The following is a 23,695-nucleotide window of genomic DNA, read 5'->3' on the forward strand; positions in this document are numbered from 1 at the left end:
TATCTAACTTAACTTTTATCATAAATAAGAAAAATTGTAACTATCTAGCTTCAACTACATCAAAGACCTCAGTAGGATATAATATTACATGATAAATGGGAGAAGGATGCGATCTACTTTCAGGAGTCTTGCAAGAATAGACAGAGACAGCTGGCAGCCTGGACAGTCATCCAGAGTTCTTCTTTTGGGGCATCTGTCTTCAGCCCACAGGCCTAGAGTCTCTCAGTCATTTTTCTCAGTGTCCTGTAGAATGTCTGGCAGTTTCCTCTGTAAATCAGGAACCTGAAGGACCATTTTGCTAAGCAAAGTTCAGTGGTCACCTTTCTATGAGTCCTGCAATGTCTAGTCAATCAAGCAGTTAAGGCAGGAACAGTTTCTTGCCCAAATGACTATTTTTACCAAGAAGAAGATAGACTTTAAAGTGTCTTCAATGCCCATCCTCCTCTCTGAAGTAAATTGGTGCTGCCAGGAACAGACATGTCTCACTGTCCAGAAAGTCTAAATTTTAAAAAGTATTTTAAATGCCATATTCTGTAGGTCTTTGATGTGTTTGAACATTACCTCAGCTTCCCAACATAGTGGTAGTGGTAAGTTTATCACCAGCTCTGGGAGCCATTAACTCTTAGAAACAGTGGGTCTATGCTTCTATCAAAGCAGTGTGTAGCCCAGAAACCTCTTTTTTTTTTTTTTGTACTAGCAAAGGCTAAATCCACCATGCAGCAGCATAATGTGCCCCTTGCAGAGGCCTTATTCCCACCATACTGCTGGTCAAATGTGCATGCCAGGAACTGGACAACTTGAGAGAGACAACTAGGAAGCTGTTTTTAGCTCTGTTTTGAATTGCTTATTGTATATTCTCAGGTTTGAGGTGGAAACTTGAGCCATTGGGCACAATTTGTAGCTGAAGACCTTCTCTCCAGCCCCCTGCCAAGCCCTGTCAGTCTGACAGCCCACTTATAAAATAAACATGCATGTGCTTATATGATTTAAACTGTTTGGCCTAATGGCTCAGGCATCTTGCTAACTGTTCTTATATCTTAAATTAACCCATTTCTATTAATCTATAAGTGGCCACATGGCTTGTGGCTTACCAGTATCTTAACATGTTGCTTGTCATGGCAGTGGTTGGCAGTGTCTCTCTGCCTCAGCCTTCCTCTTCCTAGAATTTTCTTCTCTACTTGTCCCACATATACTTCCTGCCTGGCTACTGGCCAATCAGTGTTTTATTTAGTAACCAACCAGAGCAACACATTTGACATACAGAACATCCCACAGCATTTCTTTCCCTCTACATCCTCCTCCTTATCTCTCTCTTCTCTCTTTTTCTTGCTCTTTTCAGCCTTGGCCACCTCCTTTTTAACTCCTTTGGGCCATAGGTATCAATATCCTCTTGGAATTTTTTCTTCAGCTTGGCTGCCTTCTTTTTGTTGGGCTGTTTTCACTTGCGGTAGTGTTGTTCCACCTCTCTCCTAGCTTCTTTGCAGCATCACCAAAGGATGAGCCAGGATGTTCTACTTTGATGTTTGGGCAATACTGAGAACAGAACAAGAAGAAGGCTGAAGGAGGCCCACTGGATTCATTGGGGTCCTTAAACTTCTTTTTGGTCTCCCCTTTGTGGAGGAATGTAGGTTTTCATTTCTCTTTTATAACAAACATTTTCAGTCTTTGCCATGTCTTCATATTTCACCTTGGCTTTAGCCGGCATGGCCTTCCAACTGTCTGAGCACTTGAGCACTTCTTAGAGAATTCTGAGAAGGTGACAGAATCATCGGGGTGCTTTTGTGTTTCTCCCCGCAAGTTTACACAAAGAATGCATGTGAGGACTTTTACCTTTTGGCTTCTTAGGATTTCCTTTGCCCATGTTTAGTTGATTTCCATCTGTGAGGCGCAGTCACCTGGTGCCCGATGGGATCCCGCTTGCCCTGCTGCTGTCTCTATGGGCAGAATGATGGAGAAACTTACACATAACTGAAAACAAGCTGGTGGGAACTCAAGAACTTTGGACTGACAGATGCTGTAGAGCCTGCATAGGAGTAGACTGGGCCCTCTGCATGTTGTGTAGCTTGGTCTGTTTGAGGGGCTTCTGGCAGTGGGGATAGGATCTATATCTGGTGCACAAACTGGCATTTGGAGCCCATTGCCTATGGTGGGACACCTAACACAGCCTTGATGCAGGGCGAGCAGCTTGGACATGACTCAGCTGAGTGTGCAAGGCTTTCCTGACTCTCCATGGGTGGCCATACCTTTTCAGAGGAGGGAATGGGGGGTGGACTGGGGAAGGAGAAGTGGAGAGGGAACAGGAGGAAGGATGAGAGGGGATCTGTGGTTTGTATTTGAAATGAATAAAAAATCTTAATAAAAATAATTACAATTTGATGTGGTCTGGAATTCATTTGTTTATCTACATCGTTCAGTGATGCAATGCTTTTCTGGTGCAATTAAGTGGACTGAGACTTTTAAAATGAAAGCAATAATTAGAGCATTGTTTCTATATTATCAATATCTTACATTTTGTTTAAATCCTATCAATATTGTTTTTTACAACTTTACTAGGATATACATGTTTTTACTTGCATTCTGATGGCTTACTTTTCTTTAGGAGAATGCTGACCTAAGCAATCTCATATTCTTGTGTATAAGCATATAATCTGCTATCCACATTTATATGTTCACATAAGCTTATTTAAAACCCTAACACGTGCTGTGGATATTGCTTTGTGTAATAAAGTTCTGATTGGCCAGTGGCCAGGCAGGAAGTATAGGCGGGACAAGAGAGAAGAGAATTCTGGGAAGTAGAAGGCTGGAGAGACACCGCCAGCCACCGCCATGAAAAGCAACATGTAAAGACACTGGTAAGCCACAAGCCACGTGGCAAAGAATAGACTAACAGAAATGGGTTAATTTAAGATAGAAGAAGCAGATAACAAGAAGCCTGCCACAGCCATACAGTTTGTAAACAATGTAAGTTTCTGTGTGCTTACTTGGTTAGGTCTGAGAGACTGTGGGACTGGCGGGTAAGAGAGATTTGTCCTGACTGGGCCAGGCAGGAAAACTCTAACTACAAACATGCTCATAGCTACAATTAACATAATGGTCACTTTTGGGTTTGAATTAAATTTACCATTGGGTTTGAAGAGAAAGCCTGTCTCAATTTTCTTTATGGGTTCTTATTCAGGGCAGAGTGGGCTGAATTCAGTGCATGCAGTGGGCTTATGAACCTCAGACCAGGCTACTTGGATCAGTGATGTCTTTAGTTAACACAGAAAAGGTCATATGAGTGCCCAGGCGCTTCCCATAGCACATGCTTAAGCTAATCATTATTGAGTTCAATCACTATTAATCATTGAAGTTTCATTGGCGTTTTGTAAGTGTTGAGAAGAAACAGGAAGTTTTTGTATACAGCCCACTGAAGTCATTCTTTCTTTCCATTAACTTGTACAAGGTAATTGGTGCTAATGTTGTCCCACGAGGATCATGTATCTTTCTTTCTATGCTCCATGTGCTTATGAGTTTTTCCAGGCTTGCCTAGATTGCCACCTACATTAGTAAACCTTATTCTTCACTGATAAAACATTTCCATTTAATATAAGAGCAAAATTTATGGCCATCCCAGCAGTGGGGGATTTAAATATGCAGTTCAGTTTGAGTGAGCTTCCTACCTATCTTTCAAGGGTAGTGGCTTCAAAATATTAACAAATTAGGATGAAGCCATGAAGATTTTTTTCCCTCTTTCCCTTGTTTAGATTTAGCAAAAGAGCTAGTTAAAATAATGGTTGGGCTTTTTATATTCCTTAAGTTAATGAGTGTGTTAGTTTGTTCCCATTAAATGTATATGAAAGAATCATCTTACAAAAATTGAAGAATTGAGGCTATTTTAATTACTGGTTTAGGTCCAATAATTGTGCTTGATTGAAGAGAGGTAATATTTGAGTCTCAATTTGCCTTAACTGGATTTTGAATTAGATAAATATTGACCAAAAAATTATACTATGGCTGTACTGAGCTTAAGAATGAGAAAAGCATTATAGGAAAGATTTGTTAAATATGATAAACTGAGTTATAAACAAATTGCTGTTTCAACATGGTGAGTGCTTTTCACATGCAGCAAACAGTTCAGTGTGTTAGCAGGCCATTCAAAAACCCTGTACTTTGTATTTCAGATACTTAGGATTTGTTTCAAATGGTTTTCTTGATACACTTAGAAATATTCTATTTCTTATGTGAGTATATAAACTATATTTTTGAACACCAGTTAGCACCAGTTTGCATCATAGTATGTGATATAATATGGTAAAATATAATAATATAATACTGAATGAATGTTAGGAAGATGATCAAAGATTTTTGCTGTTGTTGTGTTTGAGTTTTGTGAGACAGTGTCTCTCTATGTTGTCCTTAATGTCCTGGAAGTCACTATCTAGACTATTTTAGCCTTGAACTCATAAAGATCTGCCTGCCTCTACCTGCTGGGTGCTCCACCATGCCATGCCAAGACATTCTTAATGATATCCTTAATAATAAGTGATGAAAGTAAAAGAAGGAAACAAACAACATGTGGATTTTAGTATAGCAGAGGCAATAGTAGCAACTATTGACATGCCATCTTCAATTCACTGAAAAATATATGTGAATTGAAAGGATGTGTCTAGTTCTGTGGGAGAAATTTTGGTCTGAAAATTTAGAAATAAAGAAAATTTTTCCTGATCCAGTAGAGTGTTATAATTTTAGGAGTATTTAAAAAAAAAAAAAAACCCAAACCAGAAATCTATAAAGAATACCTGCACACCTGCACAACCTCAACTGCAAACCTCAAGGAAGAAAGTAAATGAAGTCAAGAGCATAAAGAACTGTAGAAGTGTATCAACTGCTTGAGAGAAGATCATTATCAACCAGTGGAAAAGGGGGTCTGGTGTTACTGTAAAGGTTATTTACACTCTCAATCAAGGGCATTCAGTGTAAAATAAGGAGAAAAAGCAACAACTGCAAGGCGTTGGGATTGAGTTGATGGTTGTCTTCGTTCCGTTTGTGTTGTAAAAATCTATTCTGACAGCAGCAACTTAAGGGAAATCAGGTTTTCTTGGTACAAACTCAAGTTTGCCATCTATTGTGGTAGGGAAGAAATAACAGTAGAGGTGTGAGCCAACTGATAACATAGCTCCTGCTGTCTAGAGCAGAGAGCAGTAAACTGATGCATTCTGGGGCTCAGCTCACTTTCTCCAGTCTTATAGAACCCTCCAATTCCTGCCAGACAATGGTGCAGCCCACCATGGGTGAACTTTCTCATCTTAGTTAACATGACAGACAAATTGTCCCTATGAAATATAACCAAATTCCAAGCTGATAGAGGCAATCAGTTACTGAGACTACCTTTCAGGTGATTCTAGAATGTGTTAAGTTGATAATTAAAACTATCTATCACAGGAGTAAAAATACAGCTTTCAAAAGATTCTGGGGAAAGGAGAACCTTAATGACAGGTCACTTTTGCTGTGTTTCTTATCTGTAAATTGTGCTTATTGTAGCCTGGAGAGGGAATCTAGCATCCTGTTAAGATTATAAGCAATTGTTACCTGTTTTCTAGTTACCAAATTCGCTCTTCTTTCTGACGTTGGTTATCAAGCAATTCTTTTGCTCTTTTGGAGCCTCCCTTCTTCTATCAGGGAAGTAGCTCAGCCAGATGCTACTAAATCTGCTAGACTACTGTGGTTCCATTGGCTCCTCAGTTACTAGTGAGCTTTTGTTTTGAGATCCTGACTCTTCAGGTAGACAGGGCTCACATGATTAATGTGTATAAGTACAACTTTCAACAACTTCATTTTAAGAGGTATTGGAATTTATTCTAATATTGGATCTGTTGACTTAATCCTCTGTGTATTGGAACTGAGTTCTTTGCATGTAAAAAGTGAAGCATCACCACTAGGTGATGCAGGTTGCAGATTTTTTTCTATCCAAGTCCATGGAGTACTGTTTTTTTTCGAAGAGAGACTAGATTGCTGGGTACCAATTTTTATGTCTAGAAACTTGGTTCCCAAGCTCCTGCATACCTGGATGCTGAGTCATTCCACTTAAAGTGATACTTATTTTATTTGGAATCACAAATCTTTTTGTTGTTATTTTAACATGGATTGTTTTTTTTTTTTTTTTTTTTTTTCAGCTGGAGGTTCCTTACTCCCTCAGGTGAACTGATAATAATGTCTTCTCAGAAACTATCAAACAATTTGAATTTTAGCCAAATTTAGAGCCAGATGTTCTCTGACATTCCCTAAGTAAAGTCCTCCTTCCTCTATTTGGAGACAAGTCTTCATGATTTTTTTTTCATAATTCTGCACATTGTAGTCAAGGACTGTCCTTTTTTGTCAAATATTCATTAAGGACGCCTATATAATAACCACCTTGGAAGATCATGAATTTTTATTCTTTGAACTCTGCAAGACAGAATGTCTTTTTATTTTTCTCCAGTTTTTAGAAGTTAACTAACTCCTTTGGTTGGTGGCCAATTTTCATCCATTCTTTAAGCCAGAAAAAGGACATTTTTTGAGGTTCCATCATCCACATGCATGAATAATTTCCTCTTTATGATTACATCAAGCCCATCTAGTTGATCTATAGGAAGGTCCCCATCTAAAATCTTCCAATTTATCATATCTATAAAAGCTGTTTTGTCACATAAGTATTTCACAGTTTCTGGGAATACAGGAATGGATATTTTTGAAAGGAAGTTATTATTCTTCCATGGGAACTTTGTGTGTGTGTGTGTGTGTGTGTGAGTGTGTGTGTGTGTGTATGATGTACCTCCCATGACAGTGGATCATCCATTAATTCCACTTGTTAAATGTCAGTCAGATGCTCAAGCCAAGACCCTTCCAATTTTCTCCATATTCAATAGGGTATTTAAGCTGCCCACAGACAGGTATATTTCCTCAGTCTCTAAGTTATGGTATGAATTGTTTGAATTTGCACATCTTCACTACAACTACTGAGAATAAGTTTTAAAGAATGATCTCACTAGTTTCTTCTAGCATTATGATATGCTTATATTTCCCAGAATCCATAGAGTGGTTCCCCTCCTGCTTTCATGTCTTCTTCTTGTATGTTCCCCACAGAGTTTAATTAGAACTATTTGCTCAAGCAAGGACTGGTATTGGTGAAATTACTAATACCACTCCACGTAGTTAAAAGGTTTATTTTGTGGGGAAACATATAAGTGAAGGGATAGGTAACAGAGTCTGGGAAAGGTGTGACACAGTGCAGTAGTGTTCTCTGGAGAATTCTGCTTGGTCTACCTCTAGCATCCAGAGTCCAGGAACCAAGAGAGCCAGCGCATCTGGATCTTCAGCCTCCTCTCTCAGCCCCTCCTTTCAGGCATGACCATTACCAATGCCTCAATGGAGAGTGGAACTTCCAGGTCAAAGCTGGAATGGCTACCCACTAGAGATTGGGGCTGTTGTCTTTTAATGTTTAATACCCCAACACTTTTCCAATGACTATCTAGAACTCACTTGCTGCTTGTTACTTTCTAATTTGCTGCCCTTTGGAGGTGAGTATAATATCAAATGTACTAGGTATCTCTGCAGCATCTGTGATGTGAATATGATGGCCTGTAATTGAGAATGAAATCACTGTAGAAAACTTGGAAGAAAACCTAAGTATGTAATCTATTTTAGTTATCTTCTAGACATCATTCATCAACCCTTTTCTTGTATTGTGTGGGATACAGATCTACTGCCTTTTCAGTCTTTCCTGAGGGTTTTAAGCAGCATGGTGGTGAGATATCTTTAGATGATCCATTTTCATTGTCATCACCATATGGGGTTTGTCATCCAAGAGTGGGCTGGAAAGTGTGGGAAGGGAAAAATCAATTACTCTTTCAATTTAATCTGCAAAGATCCTGATAAAATGTGTCTTTTCCTTACTACTTTAATTTTCCTGACTTCTTTTGAACACATGGTAAACTTGATTATATGATGTTGTAGCAAGCTAGCTGGTGGTTTGAAGAAAGAAAGTGTAACAATGAGATTGCTTTCTACTTCCATTATTATTCATTTTGCTCAAGCCAGAGATTTATAATAAGCAAGATAGAGGAGCAAAAATATTCTTTGAACTAAAATATAGCAAGATCCTCAAATTAATTTATTTTATGACGTTAGGGAAATAAACAGTTTAAACATGTTAGTGTTATAGAAATGATTCCCAAAGATGAAAAAGAAAGAAACCTTTTCACCTACATCCTTACTCATACTAAATAGTTCAAATACATCTAAATTTTCATTGTTGGTATTCAAACATTATCGACATACCACATGCAAATGAAATGAAAGCAATGAAAAAGTCGATCATAAGACTATCATTTTAATGAGTACCTTGACTTTGTTCAGTTTCCTAACTTTAATGTTACTGATACTTGAATTAAGCAGTACTCCATCGTGAGGAACTGTTCTGCTAAGTACAGAGTTTCAGTAAAATCTTTGCTCTCTTCAAGCTAGATATAACTAGGAACCTCCTCCTCCCATGGTGACCACTAAAAATATACTCAGACATGATGAAATGTCCTTTTAAGGATAAAATAACACACACTTGAGCACCATTGTTTTAGGGCTTGGTGATTTCTGAAGCATTTCCCTATATTTTGTCTAATTATAAAGTCATAGAAGTCTATAGAGGAGTTAAAAGAGGTTGCAAATGATGACTATGAATCATAGGAGAAAAAGAAACTTATTCACATAACAATTATTTAGTAGTATAATTAGAAATGTGACACCATTTTTATCTTTGAAATAGTTTTTCCTTTTTCTCAGTAGTTTTCAAACTTTCTGTGTATTAGCCCCAACATATACATCACAAAATCCCATGACCCAAGCAAGTGTCTAATTCCAAAGGTTTACATTAGAGCTCAGAGGTATGGTCTCTGTAACAAACTCCTTGGAGTTATTGCTGCCCTAGAGAAAACATATAATACATACAAGTAAAGACAGAACCATATTTGGTTATCCTGTGAAATTTGTATAATCCATATAAAATAACACAACTTTTCCATGATTCTGAATAAGTTCCAGAATTACAATTTACTTCGAGATTCCTGTTAAACAGACAATGACTTTGTGATTAAAAGTGGTGACAATGGGTTTAGAAGATAAAATATGGAGATCCAGACTTCTTCTATCACTCCATCAAAGTTCTCCTTTGCAATATCTTTATAATGAGAAAAAATAATTTAAAAAATTCTCTTGAGTCACTAGCATGCATTCTATTAATGTGCTCTATCTAATTCATGGTATAAGGTTAGAATTTCAAATATCACATCTATGACATAGAGTATTTTTAAAAAGAGATGTTCATCTCCAATGCTCTACATTATACTATCATGGAAACATTTTAATGTATTCAAATTAGGATGAAAATGGTTCTGGCATTTCTTATAGTTTTCCTCTTAGATTTTTGAGTAGCTGTGAATTAATATACCATGACCTGTTAATAAACGTCAGTTGCTTCTGCTAGAATCTCACACTCTTGGGCTTTGCTTCACTATCAAGCTGGGAAGCTGAACTTCTCATCTTTTTAACTAGTATAGTCTGATGAAATAATCCCTCATTCTTCATCTGTAGTAAGTGGTATCAGATAACATTTTAGAGCTTTTGGTATTGCATGCCAGACCATATCCTGCTTCACCCATTTAATAATTGGTAAATGAACCAAAAAGTCCAAAATTTGATGATGTAGCTTTTTGATAAAGACTAACAGATTTTCTTCCTCTCCTTAGCTGACATAAATGAATGAAGAGTTAAAGAAAGCAGCTTCATTCTTTGCCCATATATAAACATGATTCTTTAGATCGTTTTCCCTGGAGAACATTTCTTTTTTTTTCACCTGTGTATTACATTAAAAACAATGTCTGTGGTTATGCAAATCTCCCACAGCTTTTGTGAGTCACTTAGCCATAGCAACGGGAGATCTCATCATTTAACAGATGAAGAGATTCTCCTGGACTTATGTTTGCCCTTCTCTGTGACTCATAATGTGTAATTTGTTTCAAGCAAACACTGTATAAGAAAAAGTGGTCTCAGAGTAATAATGTGACAGAAATCATGTGAAGACTACTGGTACAGTTTTCCAGAAGATAAATGCAAATAGCTACTTATCTAAATTACTCTTTATCTCTCTCATGTATACATGCCACAATTAGCCACAATGCACCTCAATTTCAGGAACACATTATCTAGGAAAAAATCACAGATAGCACAGTGAGAAAGCAGAAAACAACTACAAAATTCTCTATTGTGTTCATTCAGTCACAGTCATCAGGACTATGTTCATTGAAAAACTCGTGAAGTTAATACTGAATTAAAAACAATGTAGGTACTTCAAAGAACAATGGAATGTAGTACTTACTATTAGGCCAGCTATGTCCCCAGAAGAGTCCTGTTATTACCATACATAGTTTGCCTGACATAGAATAAACAATATTTTTACTCTCCCATCCTACTCTTCTCATCTGTAAGCTGTAGACAAGAGATGTATTTGCCTCTTAGTAAATGTGTTATGTATGAGGAAGCTTTATATCTTGTATATCAGCTTTATATATGTATAGCATACATTCTGTTTCTTAAAAAAACATATTACCTTTGTGTATGCAGCCATTCATGACAGTTTATCTTACCCTGTTCTCCTTGCATATCATTCATATGTAATCAATAGCATATGATATATTAAGGTACCATATACTTGTCACCTTCCAAGTAGAGTTTTTCTTCGCTTGGATTTGATTTATTTCAGTAAGTCTATTTTTGGTGCACTGTATATGCTTACCATAAAGCTATGTGTTTTAAGACATAAGAAAAGAATCTGTGGATATTTGGAAAAAATAAAAATGGTAAATTTTCCAGTTTTAAAGTAATATTCTTATGCTTAACGTAGTAATTATGAAATCTACCTTTTTTTTATTTTACAACCAGAGGCAGTTATGGCTATGGCTTTATTACTTTATTTAAGATAAAATTTTAAGTGTCTAAATATTGGATATGATTGTACTATATAATATGAAGTATAAAATCAAAGATTGAATATCAAAGAATGAGAAGGAGTATATGCCTAATTTACCTCTGAGAAAATAGCACTAAAGAGTTTTTACTTTGTCTCAGGCAATATGTAGATGCTACTGCAAGCATATTCAATGTTGTCTATGAATTGTCAGCTTTGATTGAGTACTTTACTGATGTTCTGATGGCAGACATTGTTGATAATAGCATATTCATAAGAGAGAATTCAGTTATAACAATGTTTAATTGGGCTAGAGAGATAACTATGTAGTTAAAAGCATGTGTATGTGCTGCTCTTCTGTTAGAGCTGTGTTCCATTCTCACAATCCACATGTGACCTCTCACAAATATCTGTAACTCCAGTTCCATGGGATACAAATGAAAACCTGTAGGTACCAGACAAGGATGTGTTACACATATATGTAGGCATTCATATCTACATAATATTAAAGAAATATTTTTTTAAAGAATGTTTAGCTCATTAGGTAATATAGCTCAGACATAGACTTTCTTCATTGTGTAACTGATGTACATTTTCTAAGTCCTTAGAGTGTTCAAATTTCACTCCTATACAGGCAAAGACTAAATCCTTTAGTACTATTTGGGGGTGTTTAACAAAATGCTTTTAGTATCCAAATGAACCCAGATTTGAAAGTTCATAAATATCAGAATTAAAAATCCTTACATGTACCTATAATAGAATAGAATGTATATAGATAAAGACCTTTAGGACACACAAGATCCTATTAGATTCCGCACTGCTTTCATTACTAAGGGTTTACAATTAACTCTGAACTATATAAATATGTCGTCTACTGCAGAAGTAGAATGTGGAGTTTCACATATTCTGAGCTAAAGCTAATTACTAAGGATTAAAGAGAACCATATTTCTATTTTTGGTTTTGAGCCTAGCCTTTAATAACCGAGCCATGTTATGTACTCACTTACATTGTTTATTAGTTGTTATGTAAGGAATAATCATGCTACAATCCACAGAACCAGAAAGGCTAAGTAACACTAAGCACTCTAAGGAGGATGCACAAATCTCCCCAGGAAGGGAAAATAGAATAGATTCAGCAGGTGAACTGGCGGCAGGTGGGAATGGGAACAGGAAAGATCAGTTGGATCGGAGGAAGAATGGAGAAAGATGGCTGGAATTGGAGGGGGCAGTATGGAAACCTAGTACAGTAGCACCTCCCAGGATTCTGTGAGGGTGACCCTAATAAGGACTCCTAGTAATGCAATATACAGATCCTGAACCAGCCATGCCCTGTAATCAGGTAAGGCTTTCAGTGGTGAGACAGGGACACCAACCTAACCACAGAACCTTCAACCTCCAATCTATCCTGCCTGCAAGATGAACTGAGACAATGAAGGCACAGAACTTCTGGGAGTGGACAACCAATAATTGGTCTAATTTGAGGCCTATATCACAGAGAAAGCCCATGCATGACCCTGCCAGGGAGATCAGGAACTGGTGGCTGGAGAGCTCAAAGACAAAGGATAGACAGAAAAGTTCAATAGAATGATTCCTGAACATACTATGCTGTGCTCATAGATCAGTGAATAGTCATCAGAGAGGCTTCCTCTGATACCAGATGGGAGCAGATGCAGAGACCCACAGGGAAACATTAAACTGAAAGATAGCCCAAATTGGACATCTCCATCAGGTCCTTCCCCTTGGAGCTTAGGGAATACCTCTGAAGAGGGAAAAGAAGAATTGTAGGAGCCAGAGAGGTTGAGGACACCAGCAGAATATGGCCCACAGAACCAGCTAAGCAGGAATCACAGGGGCTCACAGAAACTGAAGTGGTGATCATGGAGCCTGCATTGTTCTGCATTAGGTCCTCTGCAAATATGCTATGGTTGTCAGCTTGGTGAGACTCCTAACAGTGGGGTGAAGATGTCTCTGAATCTTTTGTCTGCTCTCAGAGTCTTGTTTTCTCCTATTGAGCTAGTCTTGTTGTTTCTTATTGTGCAGTGTTCAGTTGATCTCCCTGGGAGAGCTACACTTTTGTTAAGGGAAATGGAAGAAGAGTGGATTTTGGAAAGAGGAAAGGTGAGTGGGGATTGGGAGGGTGGAGAGAAGGAAACTATGGCCTGGGTGTATTGAAAAGAAAAGATTAAAACAAACAAACAAACAACAACAACAAAAACAAAAAGTGAACCATACTTGAGCATGCATAGAATGCTTTTTCAAGAGCTGAGGAATAAGCAATCAGTATGAAGTTCTTTACTTATAGTTTTGTTTTGTTTTCTGCTACTGATAATATAAATTTTTAAAAGTACAGTGGAGAAAAGTGACCAGTGTGGTCATCTTTTAAGCTATTATACTACATTAAGAAATTTTTTTATTCATTTTAAATACCAACCACAGATGCCACACACCCTCTGCCCCCACCTGCCCACCAAATCTTCTGACAAGGTAAGGCTTCCCATGGGGAATCAGCAGAGCCTGGTACATTCAGTTGAGGTAGGTCCAAAGCCCTCCTCCTGCATCAAGGCTGTGCAACGTGTCCCTCCATAGGTGTTTGTCTTCAAAAAGCCATCTCATGCACTAGAGATGGATCCTGATTCTATTGCCATGGGGGCCCTTAAGCAGATCAAGCTACATAACTGTCTTGCTTATGCAGAGTTCCTAGTCCAGTCCCATGGAGGCTCCACAGCAGTTAGTCTAAATTTCACGAGGTCCCACTAGTCTGGTTTGGTTGTCTCTGTAGGTTTCCTCATCATGTTCTTGATGTCCCTTGCTTATAGAATCCCTATTCTCTCTCTTAGGAAAGAATTAAACTTTTTAAATGACAGCTCTAGAAATTATGATCTTGAATAATACACCTCAATTTAATTTGGGACATGTCCTCTGGTAGTGTCCTAGCTGAAAGCTGAGAGGACTCTGAAAAGAGAGAGGAAAAGTTCTCATGCGAGGTTGATTTGAGGTCAACTTTTGAGGTTAACAAATGAAATCTGTTAAGAAAAAAGAGAGAAATGTGAATCTGTTAAAAAAAAAAAAAGAGGAAAGTTAATGACAGTTATTTGTGCATTAAACCTCAATTGCTGTAAAAGAGTGGTTTAAACGTACCCAAGAAAGTGAATGCTTGATTCACATAATGTCCACATCTAGTATTTATGACAGTAATGAATGGGCTGTTTTGGTGGAAGCTGAAACAAGAAGCTATGTCTGTGGGCTTCTGCACTTCTTCCCCATCCCCAGTGTTGCTAGACACTGTGTATGCTAGACAAGTGTATCATAGCACCCAAGTCCACTGCCTGTCTGCTCTTGAAATTTATGAGATGGCAGGTGAGATTTGGGGACAGCAAGTGGGGAGAAAAGTCCTGTCACTTATTTTGGGCTGGTCTATATAGTTTACATTACTATTTTTTTTTCCACTTTTTACCACTGACTGTTTATCTTCATGAGCTACTTTGATCACACAGTATTTCAAAGTTGCCAGTCTGAATAAACCACCATTTTGGCACATTTACATCTCCCTTAAGAGTTTCATTCTGTATTCTTTCTTTCACTGCTATTAGTCAAAATTTCCAAAATGAAAATATTCCTAGACCATGTTAAGAAGCAATTGCAGAAATAATGTTGAATATAGAAGGATTAACAGGGTTAAATTAATTGTGATTATAAGCAAATAATGGCAATGCCTTTTTATATGAAAACTATGTGTGCTTTGTGTGTGTGTGTGCTTGTACCCCTGTGCTTGAAGTTTTGGCATTTGATTAACTCCTCCTATTAAAACACACTCATTCATCACAGGAGGGCTAAATTATTTATCTATTCTTATAGTCCTTGTAACTCAAAATATAATAAATTTTCAGTACTTCTGAGTTAAATGATTCACTAATTTGTATCAGATTCAGTGTTTTCATTTTAGCAGACAAATCTGGAAAGGACTAACTACATTTTATTTGGCTTTGCCTTACTAATATATTAATTAAATATTTTTGTGTTATATTATTATTGAGTTAAGTAAAGTGTTCAGTCATTTTTTGTGCATATATGTAAGTTAAGATGTGAGTTAACTTCAGTGCAGGGGCAGAGGATGGAATTGGTAAATTGGGACTCACAGAGACTTTTTATGAGACAATAGTACTTTGTATGAGCTTTGTGCAAATTTATTGCATTCTTTTCATGATAACACTTAATGTGTGAGTTCTAAAAGATGCTGAAATTATAGAGCCATGCTTCATTTTAGAAGAATGAATCAACAAATAAATGGTCAGTGATCCATTTTATAAATGCCGTTTGAGGATGACAACTATTCATAATATTTCATCAATGATATTTATGGACAGGCATGAATACCTGGGCATATGCCTCTGTGGTTGTGATGAGGTATTGCTGATATATTCAAGCTGTTTTTATTTGGAAATAAAATAATTATTAGGAATCACTTGGAAAGTCATTCATCATAATATAAAATATGGATATTTAAAAGATCACAATATCAACTTTAATGGGCTTAGGGACCTATGTATTTTAAGGACTAAAACTGATAACAGCTATATTCAGAAATTATCCAACTCCAAAAATAAAACCTAAGAAAATTTTATTACTCTCCCAGATGATCAGGCAATCTAATAGTTTTAATGGATTTTTCAAGCACCACCAACATAATATTTAGGACCATGTCTATTTAGAATCAAATGGAATGAATTAATTTTATGAACAATATAAGTCTTAGATTCACTCAATTCTAAGAAATGCTTTTCTTTGTATGGTATTTTTAGGAATATCTTCATTTAAAAATAATAAAAACCTATTATTGCTGTATGTCACTAAACAAATAATTGTCAGTATAATTTTTTCCAGATATCCATTTGCTCACCAGCATAACTAAGAAAGAGACATATCAGAATGTGGAGATTATACTAACATAATCTGAAGGGGTTCCCTCATCATAGTGATGACATGTATATTCCTAATGCTGTCTTAAAACATAATCTAATTGCTTGTAAAATAGTTATCTAAGGGCATATTGATTCAACTGGCTTTTCTCCTTTAGTTCACGTGTCTGATGTTCCTTCAAAGCCAATGTTGTGTGAAATTTCTAATATAGTTATGTATTTATTATTTACTTCTATATATGTTTAAATAACTCTACTCACAACCACCATGGCAGGAAATGCAAAAATCAAATATTTTATTGAATTGTCAAAGTACACAGCTGTTCTTTGTTCTTGATTTGTTCATGTCTCTATTTTACCTGACCTAAAGTGGTTGGTAACAATTACTTTCAGAATGAATGGGTTATTACAAGAATGTAAATGTAACATTTAGAAAACTAAGGGAATTTAACATAAGCAGTAAAGATCATGTGTGTGATAAGTGCTAAACTGATAGGACATTTCTCTTTTATTTACTAAGAAATATATTTTTAATTGTCATAAAACTATTACTTTCTGGCCACAAATTTATGATTTTTTTTTAGCACAGGCCACATTTGAAGGCCAATAACATAGAGAAGAATATGATCTAGAGTTTTCCTCAAGAGTGTAAATATTGATGATAAATGTAAATACTGATGACATTCTCTGGTGCCAGTTATTCTGACAGAGGAATGTACACTGGATGTTCAATACCAGGATGACATTCTACATTTCTAATTACCTTAGTGATAGATGGAGTTGAAGAAGTGATATATAAGTGATTTCCACTTAACAGAATACTAGGATCAGAAAAGATTGGAACCATCCCTGTTGATTAAATCTTTCTCTTATTGTAAACATCCTTATTGTTACCATTGAACTACTGTATCCTTTGTAAACTAACCTACATACAGGTAAAAAAAAAAAATGTTCTGTTGCTTCAAAATTGCATGGATTTCAATACAATAGCAACAAAAGAGATGCCTAATAAATGCTTGTTCATTGACTGACTAAAGAGATAAAGCCCAAAGAGCACAATATACATAGAATTTCATGAAGTGAACGTGTTATAAAACTGATATGAAAAATCCAGAGAAAAGTGTTTGTTTTCCCCAAATAGTCAAAGACTGACGACTGCTTTAATTCATTATTTTTGTCTGCTGGCAGTGGTCTTATGGCTCCTGTTAGATGGAAGGGCTCAGTATTGAATCAGTGAACTGTTGAAGTAGATAAAATTGGCACGTACATGAGCAGACTCCTTTTGCCATAATCACTGTGCTCATACACTTGGAGAATTTGAGGGTTTGGTTATTAATAAGGTTCCTCTGTTAATTATGTAGTTCTCTGTCTGTGCCTTCCTCCTGAAGTAAAGTGCTAATTTTATCCCTTGAAACAACACCCCAGTGCTTAATTTCCAAGATGTGTCTGCAGGTGATAAATGATAAATATTTGTCAACAACCTATGTATATTGCTATTATGTCTGACGAAATGTGCTGTGCTAAATGTGTGTCTATTTAATAGACATCTCAACGTGCAATTGAAATTCAGAAACCAACTCTGAATGGCATAGAATGGCCAAGCGATAATATTCTCATTGCCAAAGCCTAGCAAAACATTTCTCTAGACTGTGTTTTCTGGGGTCAGTTAACTTTACGTAGAGTTAGATAATTAATGCCTTTGTTATTCTATCATAATTCCAGTTTAAAATGAGCTCAAATGAGAACAAGTGAAGTTGTGTATATTTTAAAGTTGTTAAAATTTTTCTTGTAGCTGTAATGCTTTCAAACATTATCATTCCATAGGATGATGTTGGAAATAATTTGTCAGCATTTACAAATGTAACTAAAGAAATGGGATATAGTGAAAATTCAGTTTTAGCTGCAGACTAGCTAGGGACTTCTAATGTCATTTGGGAGGCCGGACATGAGATTTAGCAACCTCTTAGGGGATTTTGAGAACTTCCTTGATTCATTCATCATGAAATTTCTTGGGAATCTTAGGATTCATGTCCTGTGAATTATAGAAAACTAGACAACTGTCTCCATAACATAAGACCACATGTCTTGTGCAACATTTTAGAACTAGAAACTCAGTCTTTAAGTACTATCTGCGAACAAGTATGTGTGCAGTGTATATTCTCAGCCTATCACCATGTTATTACTTTTATACAAGTTTGTTTTTTACTTAATAGTACAGTGTGTAGAAGGGAAAAATCAAGCACAATATATGTTATTTTCTATCTTTGATAATGAATGGCCAAAGTATATGATGCAAGATGGTTAGTTGGATTATTTTTCAGAGTAATAAGACCCTAAGTTATTTTTTCATTTTGAAGTGTTGCAAGTTCACTTTCCAACTTCCAGAGTCACTCTGCTCACTTTCCTTAAGACAACATAGGGAGAGAAGAGCTTCGAAATTCTCACCAGGAAGTTTTTTAATGGGCTAAGAGTAAAAATGGTTTGTTTGGCTTCTCTCTCCATCCCACTGTCAGGAATCCAGTCATGCAGTTTGGTATATTGAACTGTGCTATTCCAAATGGCTGTCAAGATCTTAACATCTTTATCTCATAATATGAATTCCATATGTAGAAAACTTTCCAGTGATGTCATTAAAGTAGATCATAATCCACAGGTATAATAGAACAAAGATAAAACACAGACACATACAGAGGAGTGTTATCCATAAGTTCTCCAGAGAGATATGGTATGTAACCTTCAACTCCAAATACACAAAATTAACCAAGATGATGATTTGATATTTAAGATCTCAATACTTTGTAGTGTTAAATTATTCTGTACATATTGCTTTATTATGGCTAACTTTATATTCTGAAGTTCTATAAATACATATCTATTTGTATCTGTCTATGTATTATCTATATTTATTCACACATTTCACTTGTGTCTCCATTAGTTAGCTGGGCTTCATTTGGCAAGCCTCTGGTGCATTTCTAGGATGTTCTATGTGCTATATCTTTTAATTGAACGATCTCTCTCTCTCTCTCTCTCTCTCTCTCTCTCTTTCTCTCATGACTAAATTCCCTGATTATGAAATGTTCACTTGCATATATTTTCAATTGGTTTGTATCTAACCAAAATGTTTTTTATCAATAACCAATTATTGTCACTGAATAAATAACTGTCCCAAGGTAACAGAAAATACATTTATTACAGAGGGAAGACAACACATGCTAAAGATGACAACTTTACCTTTACTATGTTGTTAGATAAACTGTATAAACTTTCATGTTACAGGGGCTGTATTTCTGAAACAAAAAGATAGAATAATTTTTGAGAACATCAATAATATTATTACTGCTTGATTAAGTAGTTTTCAGGTATCTGCTGATTTACTAGCCTGCTCTTGTAGATACACTCCACTTGTTGCTGCATACACATTTGACTTAGCATGTCTATGTCTTATAATCTTATAAGCCATATAAATTACCTTGAAGTCCCCATAAAACCCGCATAGGCTCTTCCTTTCCTTCACTTTTCACTTGGGTTAATATCAACATTATCTGCCTTCTACAACTATAAACTTGGTATTCTTTCCTGACTATCCATCCCTTTGTTGTTTACTACAGAACTGATTCATTACTAAATCTAATGGATTTTTTCTCGTTAGTGTCAGTTAAACACCTTCACATGTCTTGGGTTTATCATCACTAGATGCTGCTAATCACCTTCCTAATTTGACTCATCCCTGGTTCATCTTACATGTCTGGAAACAGAGATGTAGCTGTGTGTTCACTTGTTTTACCTTTTTTCTATGGATGTAAACACCAAACAAACGCAACATTTATGACCAATAAAGTGTGCAGGAGAAACATAAGTAAGGCTGGCTTTAAAGCACACTTGACCTTGCACTCATATTCCCTTGTCTGATTTTGGACAATTTCTAAAGACAAAGAAAAATGATAGAAAGAGCTCAGACCACAACAGCCAATTCCACATAGCTTAGTTGGAATTCCAGTGTACGATCATGCACATGATTGTTAGCTAACAATTTCCCATTACCAGTAAAATAAAAACCAAATTCCTTGTTTTAAAATCTGAACTGCTTTAAAATTTTGGCACAAATTTACATTTATATTCTCTTATTTCTTAGTTTAAAATGCTATGACCCACAAATCCCTGTCATTTCTTAATGAAAAACATGCTTTCATCATATTTTATTCCTTTGACCTATGCTCTTGTCTTTTTTAACTTATCATTAATAAGCTAGCTCAAATGCAATTTTGTGTTCTGGGCATGGTTATATCCTCTTTTACTTGGGGTAGACATCATCTAACTTTCCTTTTCTTCAGAAATCAGGAACTTGGTGCATTGATTTACTGCTAGTTGACATTTGATAAATATTTGCTAAGTGAATGTTGAATAAATAAGAGGTTAGACTAATACAAACAATCCTGAAGGGGGATGTTTGGAGAAATAAATTTCTGATGAACTTAGAATGCATATTTTTAAGGGGTTATCCAATATTATTTCTTGTCAAAGTAACCAACCAGTTAATGTATATTAATTAACTGTTAGCTCCTTTGGCATATTCAGAAGTGACCAATTATTTTGATAAATACCTTATTATAGATCACTCATGTCTTTTTAATCGAACTCCCAGGTTAAATTGTTTAGTTAAACACAAGCAGACATCCATCCTTTGGCAATGATAGAAAATGTGTCATCTCAAGGGCACCTCCTGATTCTTTGCATTTTCATGCTCCTTCAGACAATGACCTCTGATTAAACTTCAACTACACTTCTCAAATCCAAGCTAATGATCACTGGACACTTCTCTTACGTGTTTTTTTTTTTTTTTTTTTTTTTTTTGTTGTTTTTTTTTTGTCCCATTAGAAAGCTTACATTCCTGCAGACAGAGTAGTAGTTTATAAAAAAAGAACAAGAATATGAAGACTACAGTGTCATTCACATGTATTTACTGTCCTAGGAAAGCCCCAAAGTCATCAAAGGTTAGAACTAAAGCTGACAGCTGTAAAAGATTATCCTGCCTGGAGAGGTAAAGGCACTGAGGTCATAAAGAAAACGAGAGTTGAAAATATTTTTTTTGACACAAAATAATAGAGCAGCAAATGTGGTGGAGAGGAAGGAAGGGTTTTTATTATTATTTTTGGAGACTGCAGTCGGCTTGTATGAGATATTAACATCCCTCAACTGTAAAAGATTCTTGAGCAGCTCTGGGAATTGGGAAGTCTGCAATTTACAACTTCTTTCCACTGTTCTTATAAGCAATTTAGCTGAGCTCCAGATAGCAAGAGACAGTTAAGCAACAGAAATCCTGAAGGAGACTTTTTAAGCCCATAGTAAAGACAATACAATCCTCATGCATAAAAACAAAGTATTATGAATGCTGTGCTGCTAGTGGAGTCTCATTTCACAACTGACGTAACTTTCTGTATTAAATCAGCCCCACCAGCACTGGGAAAACCAGGAAACCAGGCTTGGGCAACATTTATCATTAGCCACTTTGGTTCACCAAGCATACAGCTAGCCCCTTCGAATGGCTTGCTCTCCCCCTTCCCCCCCCCCCCCGCAGTGTGTGTGTGTGTGTGTGTGTGTGTGTGTGTGTGTGTGTGTGTGTACTGTTTATATGTGGGCAGGCTGCCCTTTTCAGGATTCAAATTTATTTTCTTGACATGGTTCATAGCTCCTGTCTCTAAGTGCTTGTCCTCTGAAGTGAGAGCTTGCTACTGCAGTGCACTGCCCACAACTGGTCATATCTCTTTGGCAATTTGAATCTCTGGCTGCTTTTCATCTCTTAAACCTCAGCTTATAACCTATTTACCTGAATATTTAATAATCAATTGAGTTGCTGGATTTTCCTTTTTGCTGAAACACTGAGTGATCTGTGTCATAAAAAGATGATATCATATTGGATGGCAATTTACTGCTAGATAGATATGGGTTTGGCTTTTATCTTGTTTTTATAGTTGTTTTTACAAATCCAAGGACAACATAACCTCTTTATCTCTCAGATGAATGCCTATATCAAAATAGACACCATTATAGGATTTCTTCCTTCCTTCCTTTCTTTTTTTCCCTATCTACTCCTTGATTTTACTTTAAAAAAATAAATCACTTTGTAGAGAGTAGACAACTGGAGGCTGAGAAGCAGAATTTTTGCTCACATACAGAACAGATAGTTTACCAAGGTTTCTTATGATCATGATAATTTTCTATTTTAGGTAATAAATTCATACAAACGTAAGAGATCACTCATTTTGACTCTATGTGCCAACACAGTTTTCTCAAATTTATTCATTTCTTCTGCATGTTTATTGAGTGACCGCTGCCACTACATGTTTGGAGGTACCTACATATAGGGGCTGAGAATTCACAATAAACAATATATAACTTTAAAAATTAATTTTATTTATTTTTACTTTTTATTTATTATATTTGTGTTTTAATTTTACATATGAGCCATGGGTTCCCCTGTCCTCCCCTTTCCGGCCCCCGGTCCCACCTTCCCCCCAACCCCTCCCCTCCATGCCCATCTCCTCCAGGACCAAGACACACTTGGAGATTGATTTAAACCTGGTGGATTCAGTACAGGCAGGTCCAGTCCCCTCCTTCCAGGCTGAGCAATGTGTCCCTGTGTAAGCACAAGGTTCCAAACAGCCAGCTCATGCACTAAGGGCAGGCCTGGGTCCCACTTCCTGGGTGCCTCCCAAACAGCTCAATCTATTCAATTGTCTCACTTATCCAGAGGGCTTGATCCAGCTGGGGGCTCCACAGCCCCTGGCTCATAATTCATGTGCTTCCATTTGTTTGGCTATTTGTCCCTGTGCTCTTCCAATCTTGGTCTCAACAATTCACACTCTTACAGTCCCTTCTCTTTCTCGACAATTGGACTCCTGGAGCTCCACCTGGGGCCTGGCAGAAGATCTCTGCATCCACTTCCATCAGTTATTGGATGAGAATTCCAGCATGACCATTAGGGTGTTTGGCCATCTGATCACCAGACCAGGTCAGATCAGGCTTTCTCTCGACCATTGCCAGCAGTCTACAGAGGATGTATCATTGTGGATTTCTGGGGACCTCTCTAGAATTCTGCCTATTCTTGTTCTCATGTGGTCATCATTTATCAAAGAGACAGCCTACAGAATGGGAAAAGGGCTCCACCAACCCCACATCTGACAGAGGGCTGATATCCAGAATATATAAAGAACTCAAGAAATTAGACATCAAAATGCCCAAAAGTCCAATTAAGAAATGGGCTATAGAACTAAACAGAGAATTCTTAACACAGGAAATTCAAATGGCTGAAAGACATTTCAGGAATTGCTCAACATCCCTAATTATCCAGGAAATGCAAATCAAAATGACTCTGAGATACCACCTTACACCTGTTGGAATGGCTAAGATCAAAAACAGAGAAGACAGCTTATGCTGGAGAGAATGTGGAGCAAGGGGAACTCTCCTCCACTGCTGGTGGGAATGCAAGCTTGTACAGCCACTTTGGAAATCAATATGGGGCTTCCTTAGAAAATTGTGAATTCATCTCCCCCAAGCCCCAGCTGTAGCACTCTTGAGCATATACCCAAGGAATGCTCAATCATACCACAAGGGCATTTGCTCAGCTATGTTCATGTTAGCATTGTTTGTTATAGCCAGAAACTGGAAACAACCTAGATGCCCTTCAGCTGAAGAAGGGATAAAGAAAATTGGTACATATACACAATGGAGATATACACTACTCAGCAGAGAAAAACAATGACATCATGAGGTTTGCAGGCAAATGGATGGATCTAGAAAAAAATCATCC

At 36.7% G+C, this 23,695-nt stretch overlaps 1 pseudogene; it reads right to left on the reverse strand.

Moving 5' to 3' along the window:
• Positions 1-316: 316 nt before the first annotated feature.
• On the reverse strand, positions 317-1,861 carry LOC118581837 (annotated as a pseudogene).
• Positions 1,862-23,695: the final 21,834 nt, after the last annotated feature.

The sequence above is a fragment of the Onychomys torridus genome, chromosome 4, assembly GCF_903995425.1.
Source record: "Onychomys torridus chromosome 4, mOncTor1.1, whole genome shotgun sequence".
Lineage (NCBI taxonomy): Eukaryota > Metazoa > Chordata > Mammalia > Rodentia > Cricetidae > Onychomys > Onychomys torridus.